The following is a 12,008-nucleotide window of genomic DNA, read 5'->3' as shown; positions in this document are numbered from 1 at the left end:
GAAAATAAATTACTATCTTTTTTAAAAACACATTGGTGGACAATATTTACGATTTTTACATAAAATCAGATGGAAATAGATGTTAATTTTTTTTAAAAAAACACACTGGTTGCAATACTGATGACTTTTAAAGTTAGATTTCATAGCACAGCTACATTGCAATATCTGATGATAATGTAAGTGATGCTACGGCGTAATGGTGATGCTGGTTGTGTAACAAAATGTTCACGGTCATGATGGAGGCAGAGTGATCAGAATGACTGTGGGGCCTTGTAGAATCACAGGTAGGGACTAAAAGACGCTACAGTGAAGAGATGTGGATTGAAAAAAATGGAAATACTGTGTGAGGTGAAGTGTTGTGACTATGTTTGAGAATGGGGGTGTATCTCGGGACAGCTTTCATCGTTGAGGAGTGAGAGTCGGTTGGATTACAGCGAGAGAGGTTGAAGCATGATGGTGCGTGGAAGTTGGAATTTGAATGTTGTGGCACAGCAGGGTATCAGGGTTGATGATTAGTAGAGGGGATATTGGGCCTGAGTTTTGCCATTAATGCACTGGATCTGAATGTGCTCTAGGAAGAGAAGAAGTTGTGGTAAGTGTATGAGTTGGTCTAAGATGCAAGTTTGGGAAGACGGATGCAGAAGGTGAGACAGATTTCAAAGGTCTTGTAGAATTTAGAAATGTGGTGCATTTCCGTTTATTTAGTTGATGGGAGACAAGGTATGTAAGATCCAGGCAACTTTGACGTATGTGAATATGAAGGGGTATGGGGGATTTATACGTGAGGGTACTGGAACAACGATTAAAACCCCTGTTTCGGCCTGCTAGTAGTTTTAGTCGGATTTGAGCGTCTATTGGATTGTAAGGAATAGTGCATTTCACGTTAGTTTCCTGTGGAGGGTAAGTCCTAAATACTTAACTGTATTAGACAGAGGAATGGGTTGATTGTTGATGGTGAGATGGAAATCTGGACGATGGGAACGCCGAGTGGTGCCATCAAAGATGGTGCTTGGCAATTTTACATATTTATTTGAAGTTTACGTGTGTTACACCATTCGACCATAACGTTCAAGTGACGCTGGAATGCAGCAAGGGAAGGGTTGGAGGGGGTTGTAGGTTTGCTAGGTAGGTGGTGTCATCAGCATACTGCGGAGGTAGGTGGTGGATAATGGATTGGGAATGACTACAGTAAACAGGATGTAAAGGAGGGGGAACAGGATAGAGCCTTGAGAATATGGGGTGTAGTATGCAGGAGCAAGTGTTGTTGATTGAGACCTATCTAAGGCGGCAGTAAAAGAAAGGTTCCACAAGGTAGGCATAGTTAAAAGAGAATGCATAGCACTGTAGCTTGAAGAGCAGCACCCAGTCAAAGTTTTGTGTACATCAAGGGAGGTAACTATGACGGATTTCCATTTATTTAGTTGATGGGAGATAAGGTTAGTAAGGTAAAGAAGTTGACCATTGTTGGAAAGATTGGAACGAAAACGTCTTTGGATCTTTGGGATGGGTTGCAAGGTATGGAGGGATTCGTTGGATAGGGGTGGTTCCAAGACTACTTTGCTGAAAACTGATGTGAGGTTCAGAGGTCGATAGAATAAGGCTCTGGGAGGATGGTTCATCAGTGTTCAGAAAATGAGGACATTGGATATTTTCCACAGCTTTGGGTACCGTCCTGTGTAGAGGATGATATTATCAACGATGGGAAGGGTTTCACGATAGATTCTGGGACATTCTTTGAGGTGACGGTAGGTAACTGTATCGTGAGCAAGTGTAGTGTTTCGCTTTTCAGCGAGTCTTTGTGCTAATGTCTTCCGCTGTTAATGGTGTGTTTAGTCGTGTTCTTGGTGTGCCGTATAAGTACTGTAAGTTTGGTGTGAGAGGTGAGATAGCTAGGTTTGTACGAGTAACCATAGTTGGGATCATACGTATGATGAATGTGTTTTCCGGACATGATGCGATGTATTGAGGTCGTTGAGAAGTGATCTATTCTTATGTAAGATGGAATACTTGGGAATCGAGTTGCTTTTGGAGGGTGTACAGAATCCTTTACAATGCTTAATAGTGTTTCATTTAGTTCAATGTATGTCATATACAGTCCCGACGTTGTTCAGTTTGTAAGTAACTGCGAATATGTTGCTTGAGCTGTCGGTGGCATATGAGTTTGTCCTGGTCATAAGTACGAAGGAATTCCCTGCAGATGTCTGCCATTTGTAGGCACATTCGAGTGATGATGAGAATCCTCGGTTCGCGGCGGTGGCGCTATCTGTAGGCCGTTGTGGATGCGGTTTCCGTGTGTAGAGCAGGCGGTATGTTGTGGACCGGGGGACAACAATTCCGCGAGCACTTGTATTGTGACCTGGGCTAGCCAAGGCGGTTACAGGAAGTATGTTACGGTCGAGCTCTATCTTGCATACAGGCACCGACTTGGTAGCTGAGCAACTTCGGTATCTAAATTGGCAATGCCAGCCAGTACTTACCGTGGTGGATTACATCGGCACAGCTAAACTTCTAGGAGATGAGTTGTTTTCTAATGGAGACACGCCAGTACAAGGAACATTAAATTTACTGGTACGTTTCCTTTGAGATTTAAAATGCTTGACTTAACTAAATTGTACTTGCGTATTGTTTTCCCCAGTTAGTGACTTCCGTAAATGCATTTGAACTTACTTGGTGTACTCTGCTATTCGGTTTGATAAATTATTGGTACAGAGCTCACAGGCGGTGCCTCCATTTTAACATTATCAGTTACTCAGGTAATCAGTAGGATATTTAGGCTCGTATTTATGAATATGTTGTTGGTGTGTGTGTAGTTGGCCTTGATGTGCAAGACAGAATGTCTAATAAGTCACTGACCTACAACAGTTTAATTATGATAATTATTGTATTCACTGATGATTGCCTTTTGCTGTTTTGAACATTCTGATTTCCTTTATACGGTTGTTGAGATTGTATAGAAGGTAAGTGGAGCTCTGTTCCGCATTAACTTAATCAGGTAGTATTTTAAATTTTTTAGTTTCCAGGTTGTTGACTTTATACATTGCCCAGCGTGAGTTGGTACATATCTACTGTATATAATGATAATTCACAGGAACGTATTGGAAACCTTCTTGCTGTAATTTGAAGACTAATTTCAAGTGCCACTGGTTTATTGTAGCTAGTGTCGGGGATGGAATGGGATATAATAGGCGCCAGCCTGCAAAGAAACTTAATAATCATTTTTCTTATTGATAAATGTATAGATAATTATTCGACTCTCATACCAAAGATTCATTAGAAAAGTGTTTAACACTGACGGACAAAAGAAGATTTATGCTCTTCGTTTGTCAGTTTCGATAATAGTTACCTTTTTTGTTCTCATGTCCTGGTAACAAGATGCATAAAAGAAGTGCCCTGTGATATCAAGTGAAATTGTGCTAAATAATGAAAACAACTTCTGAAACAGTACAATTTTCTCATTTACGACACCATGGATCCCAGCCCCTGCAACTCTGGAAGATTATTATTATTTTAATTTTATATTCATAATTTAAATGGAGGCGACAATCTTCACGACGGCGCTACTCAAAAATAGAGGTACGTGAATGTGTTCATCTCTTTCCCTTTGTGGCCGCCAGTGTCAATTTCAATATGTAGGTCACATTTAACGCGACATTCAGTACCTGCAATCTTACTTTTCATTTAATTACGAAGTCTGACAATATTCTTTCTCAGATGAATAAATGCATTTCAACTATAATTCTTTTTACGAAGGGGGGGGGGGGGGGGGGGGGTTGATACTACTCTTTACGTGCCCTCTTATTTTGTGAAGTCAGCTGTGTGCATTCCTCAATAACCTTGCTTTTAAGCTTTCCACAACTGACCTTTGCCCCTGTCGCTACGGCGCTTCACGCGAAGTATTTATTACGCGACATTCATACTAACTCTCATTTCAAAATTACGTTACAGGCTGACTAAGTTTCTAATAATTTAACAGGGCGGTCACAATGGCGACCGATTGCCATGACCTTTGTTTCAGAAAAAAAATAGTACGAATTTTAAGTTGAAATATTTAAGTAATTTTTTCCATCCATTATTGTGACTATAACCAATTGTTTCTGTTACATGTTGCGCCACCTGCGTACCGGTATCAGCCCATAAAATTAAGCTAAAATTTGGAAAGAAAGTTTTGGGACAGGAAACCTACTACCAAGAAAGTCGACCGACAAAATAAAATACGTACAAGAGTAACAACACTACTACATTTTTGATTGATGGTAAATGTGGGATAATACTGCATTTTGCAACACCCACTGAGTAGCATGCATTTTTTCAAAATTTCTTTTTCAGATATTTTGTAGATTTTTCTAAATGTATTTACGTGAATGTGTCATAAGACGGCGGAAAATTTTTAGTAGTTGCGCGCGGAATTCTGGATCGGATCGTCAGTCTATTGTTTGAGGAGAGAGATATTTTATTGCACTAATTTAAAAGAACAGCGCTACGTCATCTGTGATTTGTCTACGTGTGATGCGAATTACTGCAACAGTGAAGCTTGGTTATGAATTGACTAACGAGTACAGATAACATATATCTCAAACTAACACAATGGACAGTTCATCGGATGACCAGTCTGTTGCTCAGCCTCTGATAAATCTTGAGGTAGAAAATGTACACGACAGCGGAACCACGGTCGCAGCGACTAGTGGTACTGTGTCGCAAGCGGCGGGCGATAATACGCCTACGCTAGAAACCATAGCAGACTCTGCACTTACGCACGTTCCAGCAGACCCAAACTTATTAAAATCGTTAAAAGCTATGGAAACTGACCTATTGACACAGTTCACAAGTCAGATAACCACTCAAATAACTACACGTATGCGCAGCTTAGAAACTAACGTCAATACACAGATGAGCAATTTAGAAACTGATGCAAAGTATCTTACAGAAATGTAAAACAACTTGACAAAACAGTTAACAAAGTCAAAAACCGAAGTGCCTGATCAGGTGATCGAAGTAATTCGAGAAGATTTAAATTATATGAATCAGGGCATTGACAAATTAAAAACAACGGTAAAAGAATACCTGACCAAATAAGAAAACTAACTGAAGACTTTAATGCTATACACTTCCAACATACAACATTTAACACATTAATTCAGCAAGCTAAGTTGAAGACATAACTAAGGAACAGTAGCGGCAGTTTGATAAATTTTTGCAGGAGGAAGATATTCATATCAACTGCACTTTAGAAACACAATCCAGAAAGCTATAAATAACGCATGGAACAAGTTTACACTAAACAGATCTCTTACAAAACTACACACGCACATAGAGCAAATTAACAGGCAACTTCATGACATTAAGGTACAACGTAAAAACGAAGAACGTAAAAACATACATGCAGGCAAGGATGACAGTGCACATGGGGGCTTCCTCAGGACCAATGTTAATCTGTATTCGCCTGAGTACGAGGGACATGGCAATCAACGAGACCAAAATGTGAATAGGAAACAGACAACAGTAGAACCAACTTTGTCGACTGTATTGCTCGAAGAGAGTCTTATAAAACATCGGCAGTTTCAGGTGGCCATCCCTGAACCCAAGTCAGTACTTCCTGTGATTTTTATCAAGTCATTCAGGAATATGTTGCCCAAGGCATGGTCCGAACAGCAAAAGATTCAGTATGTTACCTGATACATTCAAAGCGATATTGATGCGGATATTGAAAGGCAAACTGCCCATTAACATTAGAGAAAAACTTGTACAGGTACCTGAGAGCAGTTTAGAGTACTTCTTATCGATCTTAGATTCCATAGATTTGGTTTATGAAGACGCCAGGCACAGCGGTAACAGCCAGAACAATTATCGCAGCGGTGGAGGAAATCAGTCTCCACCGCACCAAATGCAGTACAGCGTCAACAATGCCGAGCGCGCGGCTGAGCCAAGACTGGCTTTTGTCGATCCTGCCTCTGCAGCGCAAATGCAAAACCCGACTTCGGGAGGCACTCTTAACTCCAATTAATACTCTAATTACAACCAAGGCTTAAAAGAAAGAGGAAGGGTGGTGATAGGAATTATTCTGACTATTTTGGCAATGGAAATCGAAACTGAAATAGGCAGGATGGTAGAAATCAGTGGGGAAACGCTTACAAACAGTGTCAACCACAACGCAATAGCAATAGCAACTTAGCCGATCCCAGAAATACGCAATGGCAGTATGCTCAAACGAACCAACCGTTTCAATTTCATTCACAAAATAATATTACGCCTGTGAACTCAGGACCAAATAATGACCGAGATGGGCAACGTATAAATAACGCGCCGGCTGTAAACATTGTCGAAGTGACGAATGAGACACCATCCGACAATAATGTGGAGTTAAACTCAAAGGGGCCAAATTATGCCCTCCAATGTTGGCCATGGATACTCGTGGGGGCAATCCATGCAATCAACTTAACAATTTACTGAGATACCTGGATGAAGCCGACATACGTGATGTCTTGACAAACGATTAAATACCCTGTTTGTACGAAGAGGATAACATAGTTCAAACAAGTATACAGGCGCTAGTAGCAAAACTACCGATCAATATCTTACTGGACACCGGTGCCAAGGTTAGTGTGATATCGAAAGCTCTTTTGAGAGAGATTGACAGTCGAAAGGCCCTACCAACTTACCCAGTACAAAATTTTAGAATACTAGGTGCCATAGGTGGCAAATCCAAGCTGATTAAAGTGCAAACCATGGTCGAAATACAGATTGAGGAGTCGTATTCCAGTTGATTTTCCTGGTGGTCGAAGGGTTGACCGAACGATTTATTTTCGGACTGGATTTCCTGAGGGAAAAGTGTGCTAAAATTGATTTAGGATCTGGGCAATACCGTCTGTTTATCATTGGTCAAAACTGTGTAACAGATTTAATAAATGTTAAAGGTAGGATTGGTAAGCCTTGTTAAAGTATACACATTCACATTTTGAAGGTCAACGCCTTTCACTGCCATGACGCAACAGAACAGTATTACCAACAAGTGGAGCATGATGAAATCGAAAATAAGGTAGAAGAGGGCATAGAGATTTCTCCGCAACAAAAAGAATAACTTAGAAGTTTATTGTTTGGATATGCACGTGTATTCGATAAAAGATTTGCAGTTATTAGAACTTATCAACACCACACTGATATTTGGCCCCACGACACGTTTTGCAAGAACACATGTTCCATACCTTGGTCGCAAAGAGAGGTGGTAGCTCAAGATATACAAAGGATGTCTTGGAATATTATTGAGCCTCGTTATCACCACACTGCAGCCCGCCATTCGTGGTAGAAAAGGGAGATAACGAAATGAGGCTCGTTCTCGACCCATGGGAAATTAACAAAATTATTGTCCCAATAACCACACGGGCTGAAAATATAGAGAAACAATTACAACAGTTTCATGGTGTGCAGTATCTGTCCAGTGTTGACCTCCAGAGTTCTTACTGTCACACCGCATTGTCACTTGAAAGCAGAAAGTACCCAGCCTTTATTTTTGCAGGTATATCCTACCAGTACAGCGTTTTACCCTTTGGGTTGAGCGTTAGTGCTGGTGTCCTGTATTAGGACCTGATCTAGACAAGCTGTGTACATTGATGATATACTAATCGTAGCATCTATCTGGGATAAGCATTTAGTACTATTAGATAGAGTGTTACAGAGATTTTCGACGCCTGGGGTAACGGCGAATCTTAGGAAATCAAAGTTTGTTAGAAAAAATATTAAATTTTTAGGTCACTTAATTTCCACTGCTGGAATAAAGCCTGCCCCTGAAAAACTGCTGGCGATTGAGAATTTTCCTGTACCTTGCACAAAACGGCAGCTAAAAGCGGCTTGTGTTCTTTCTTCCGCCGTTTTGTACCTAATAAACTGCTAAATAGTGCCGCCTTGTTAGGATTATTAAAGGACAGGCAGTGGATTTGGACACAGCAGTGCCAAGCCGACTTCGAGGACACAAAACATGCTCTGGTAAACTCTAAAATTCTTGGCCCTCCAGACGTGGGCCAAAGACTTCTGTATTGCTACCGATGCATCATCTTCAGGTTTTGGTGCCTGCCTCTTTCAGATGACCTAAGGTGGGGGAACCGAAGATTACAAAATGATCAGTTTCGCTAGCAGGACTCTTACTGAACGTGAACGCAGATACTCAACAACGGAGTTGGAAGCTCTGTCTGTTGTGTGGGCATCTAAGAAATTCCGTTCTTGTCTGTTTGGTAAGTATGTGCGAGTATAAAGCGATAATCAAGCACTAAGTTTTCTACTCACTTGTAAGTTGTCACACAATCGGTTTGCATGGTGGACACTGTTCCTACAAGCCTGCGATTTTGAAATTATACATGTGAACGGTAAAAACAACGTAATTGCTGATGCCTTATCGCGACTGCCTCAAGGTTTGCCTGAAATCGAGAAATTGGTAGAACAGAATACTGAGTTTAGGATTATGCTTATAAAGGACAGTAACTTTAGAAAATATCTTTTGGATATGTGTAATAACATGGCGAAACTGCAAGAAGAGGATCGCCGGTGGAAAAAAGTAAGGCTTCAGTTAAGCAACAATCCACAGGTACCTATGCGGCAGCACAACCAACTGTATCACGATGCGTTATTTTATAGGAAAAACCCAGAGAGAGATACGTGGTGTATTTGTATTCCCAAGGCGTTTAAGAGAATTTAAATTCGCACGATCATTTCACTTGGGGACATTACAGCGACCGTAAGTGCTGTAAAAAGTTAAATGTTTACTTCTATTTACCTAATATTCTGAGACACACCCAGCAAGTTTCCAAAACTTGTATTGTTTGCCAGAAGGCTAAGCCTTCCAACCAGAACTGTGAAACAGTACTACATTGTATAGCGCCAAAGAATCCACTAGAACTAGTTTGTATTGATGCTACAGCACCCATGCCCTCTGCTCGAGGTGGTGTTAAGTACATAATAGGCGTATATGATGTATTTTCCAAATATGTGAAACTGTATGCCGCAAACTGTACGGCAGCTGAGCCTATCATCAAACTTATGCTAAATGACTACTTTCCCTCTGTTGGGAAACCACAGAAGACCCAGAAAATTTTGACATCAAAGTATAGCCCACAATCTAATTACATGGAATGAATGTTCCATGAGCTAAGTAGACTCATGAGAACGTATGTAGCCGGTAAGCAATCAAAGTGGATCGAGTTCTAAAATGCCTTTGAAGAGGTGGTAAACATTGTACCGATTTACGACACAACAGTTACACCGTTGGATCTAATTCATAACAAGGAGTTCAGCGACTGTGTAAACTCCATCCCATCTGTTCCAAGAGAACAAGTAAATTTAGATGATATGGTGAGACAAGTGCTAGTTTCTATTACAGAAAATTACAATCTTAGGAAGAAACATATTGACAGGAAATTAAATGGTATAACCAGATTTGTTATTGGAGAAAAGATCTTGCTTAAAACTCATATTAAATAATCTTCATTAGCTAAGAGAAACGCTAAGTGGCAAATTAAATGTACTGTCCCTTACACCATTGTACATATTCCACACGACGGATGTTACCTAATTGCGTACCCTCACAATAGCAAAGTCAAAGGACCTTACGCACACCGAGACTTAAAGAAGTTTTACCATGTTTAGAATCACACGTCGCACTTGTTTATGCACCTAAATGCACTATGTACTCTACTAATAGAAAGAAAATCTGGCCAAGGTAAGCTATGTTTATACTATGCAAAAAAAAAAAAAATGGTTCAAATGGCTCTGAGCACTATGGGACTCAACTGCTGTGGTTATCAGTCCCCTAGAACTTAGAACTACTTAAACCTAACTAACCTAAGGACATCACACACATCCATGCCCGAGGCAGGATTCGAACCTGCGACCGTAGCAGTCACACGGTTCCGGACTGCGCGCCTAGAACCGCGAGACCACCGCGGCCGGCTATACTATGCAGCAAAGCGAACTGTCAACAGTACTGCCAATCTTGTTTTCACCGCAAGTAAATGTGGATACGATTAGTGACTAGTGAAATAAGCACAGAATGTACTTGTAAGGTTGTGACTGATTGATTTTTAAATCACGGTTGTTTTAGTTTTAAGCTTATGAATACAGGTATCTGGAGCGAGCAATTAGCACAGACCTGGTATTAAAATGAAGTAGTTGTAAGTTTTTGTCAACATTTGTATACCAGGATAATAAGGATCTGGGTAAGTTACGTAAAAAATTGTAACTCCCTAAGGCACGGTATTAATATATGGTTACACAAGTACCTGTTATGGTGCATACAAACTTTGACGACGTATCCACACCACTACCTAATTTCGACGCAACTTTGATTAGAACTGAATTAATTATAACATGTTTTACAAGGGTGAAGTGATTTCGGGCTTCTGAAGAAAGTCTCTCGCATCATCTACTATTTACTCTGAAACCTAGCCTAAGTTATGTGCATCAAGAGATAATACCTGTGATAGAGAACTAGTGTGAACTGGCAAGGATACATTTATCTTTATCTGTAAATGTGAGAGGATAACTACACTAATGAGGTACGATTTGTAAACATGAAATCAGGTAAATACGACGCCGTCTATAAATAAGGAGTAAGTAAGGTAAAAACGCGAATCTGAGGAGAAATACTTGCTAACACCGACGATACACAATTATTTACGGGTGGTACCCGTCGACAATCTGCAAGAGTTCATCCGGCGATAAAAAGCAGTTAAGTTATACAGACGCCACAATTATTTCAGGTAATGTTGTAAAGTTCATCAAGAGCATTGGCTGCACAAAACATACCTCTCAGTAATGCCAGTGGAAACATGAGCTCTACGTCACGAAAACATGATATGATTGCTATTAATAAAAAAACCATGTATATACTTTGAACTTTCTTATATTTATAGTATTTTACTCAATATCGCTGGGAGATATTTTATGTGTGATGAGAGTAGAGGAGACAGAGATCACGATGATTATTAATACAGGCACATACGAGTGCAGCGAGGAAGTAAACGCAACATGAGACATGTACAGTAAACTGGCACACACTCAGAATCAGTCTAGCGGACAGCTACCAAGCTTCATTATTAGTAATGTTATTCGTATTACTTGTCAGGTTATTCTTGTTTGTTTTGTATTTATATGTGATTTTAGGTATATAGATTTTTTTTATTTGTGTCACTTATTATTTTCTTTCTTTGGTGCTTATATCGTGCGTTACTGCGTAGGTTTGGGTGACGTAAACATGAGATTCTTCCCCCTACAGTAGTTAAAGCACAGATTTTGCCTCATTTGGAGACAATTTCTACAAGCACTTTTAATGCATTCTTTTTTTATATAGTCGTTTCGATGTATATGCGCGTTTATAGCAGGATCCTAAGTTAAGGAACTGCTGTTGTTCTTGAAAACGTGTTTCACTATGCCCTGTGGGATGTACGATAATATCGCTATCGTGAACTGTAGTATTACAGGCACGTGTTTTCTGAGGGCACAATCACCTGTTAACTTGTGTAATGAAATACTTTGAACACTATGTAAACAGATAAAAGCTTCGAAAGAGGATACAGGAGCAAATAACGAACGTGGATATAAACGACTAAAACCAAGCCAGTGGTATCATGAGCTACAATGTTTTGAAAGGTAAGTATGAATATAACAATAAATGTAAACGTCGTGTGACTAGGGCCTCCCGTCGGGGAGACCGTTCGCCGGGTGCAAGTCTTCCGATCTGACGCCACTTCGGCGACTTGCGCATCGAAGGGGGATAAAATGATGATGATTAGGACGACACAACACCCAGTCCCTGAGTGGATAAAATCTCCAAGCCAGCCGGGAATCGAACCCAGGCCTTTAGGATTGACATTCTGCCGCGCTGACTACTCAGCAGTGAAAATAGATGGTGCCCTATGGTCCCTTCTCACAGCCATGGTGTACGACGAGTTGAATCAGGTGCAGTAGTTTCCTAAATGCTGCGAACGTTACACAAAACACTTCATAAAGATGCATTGATCGACACG

Source organism: Schistocerca gregaria, chromosome 2, assembly GCF_023897955.1.
Source record: "Schistocerca gregaria isolate iqSchGreg1 chromosome 2, iqSchGreg1.2, whole genome shotgun sequence".
Classification (NCBI taxonomy): domain Eukaryota; kingdom Metazoa; phylum Arthropoda; class Insecta; order Orthoptera; family Acrididae; genus Schistocerca; species Schistocerca gregaria.
Note: the sequence above shows the minus strand (reverse complement) of the source record.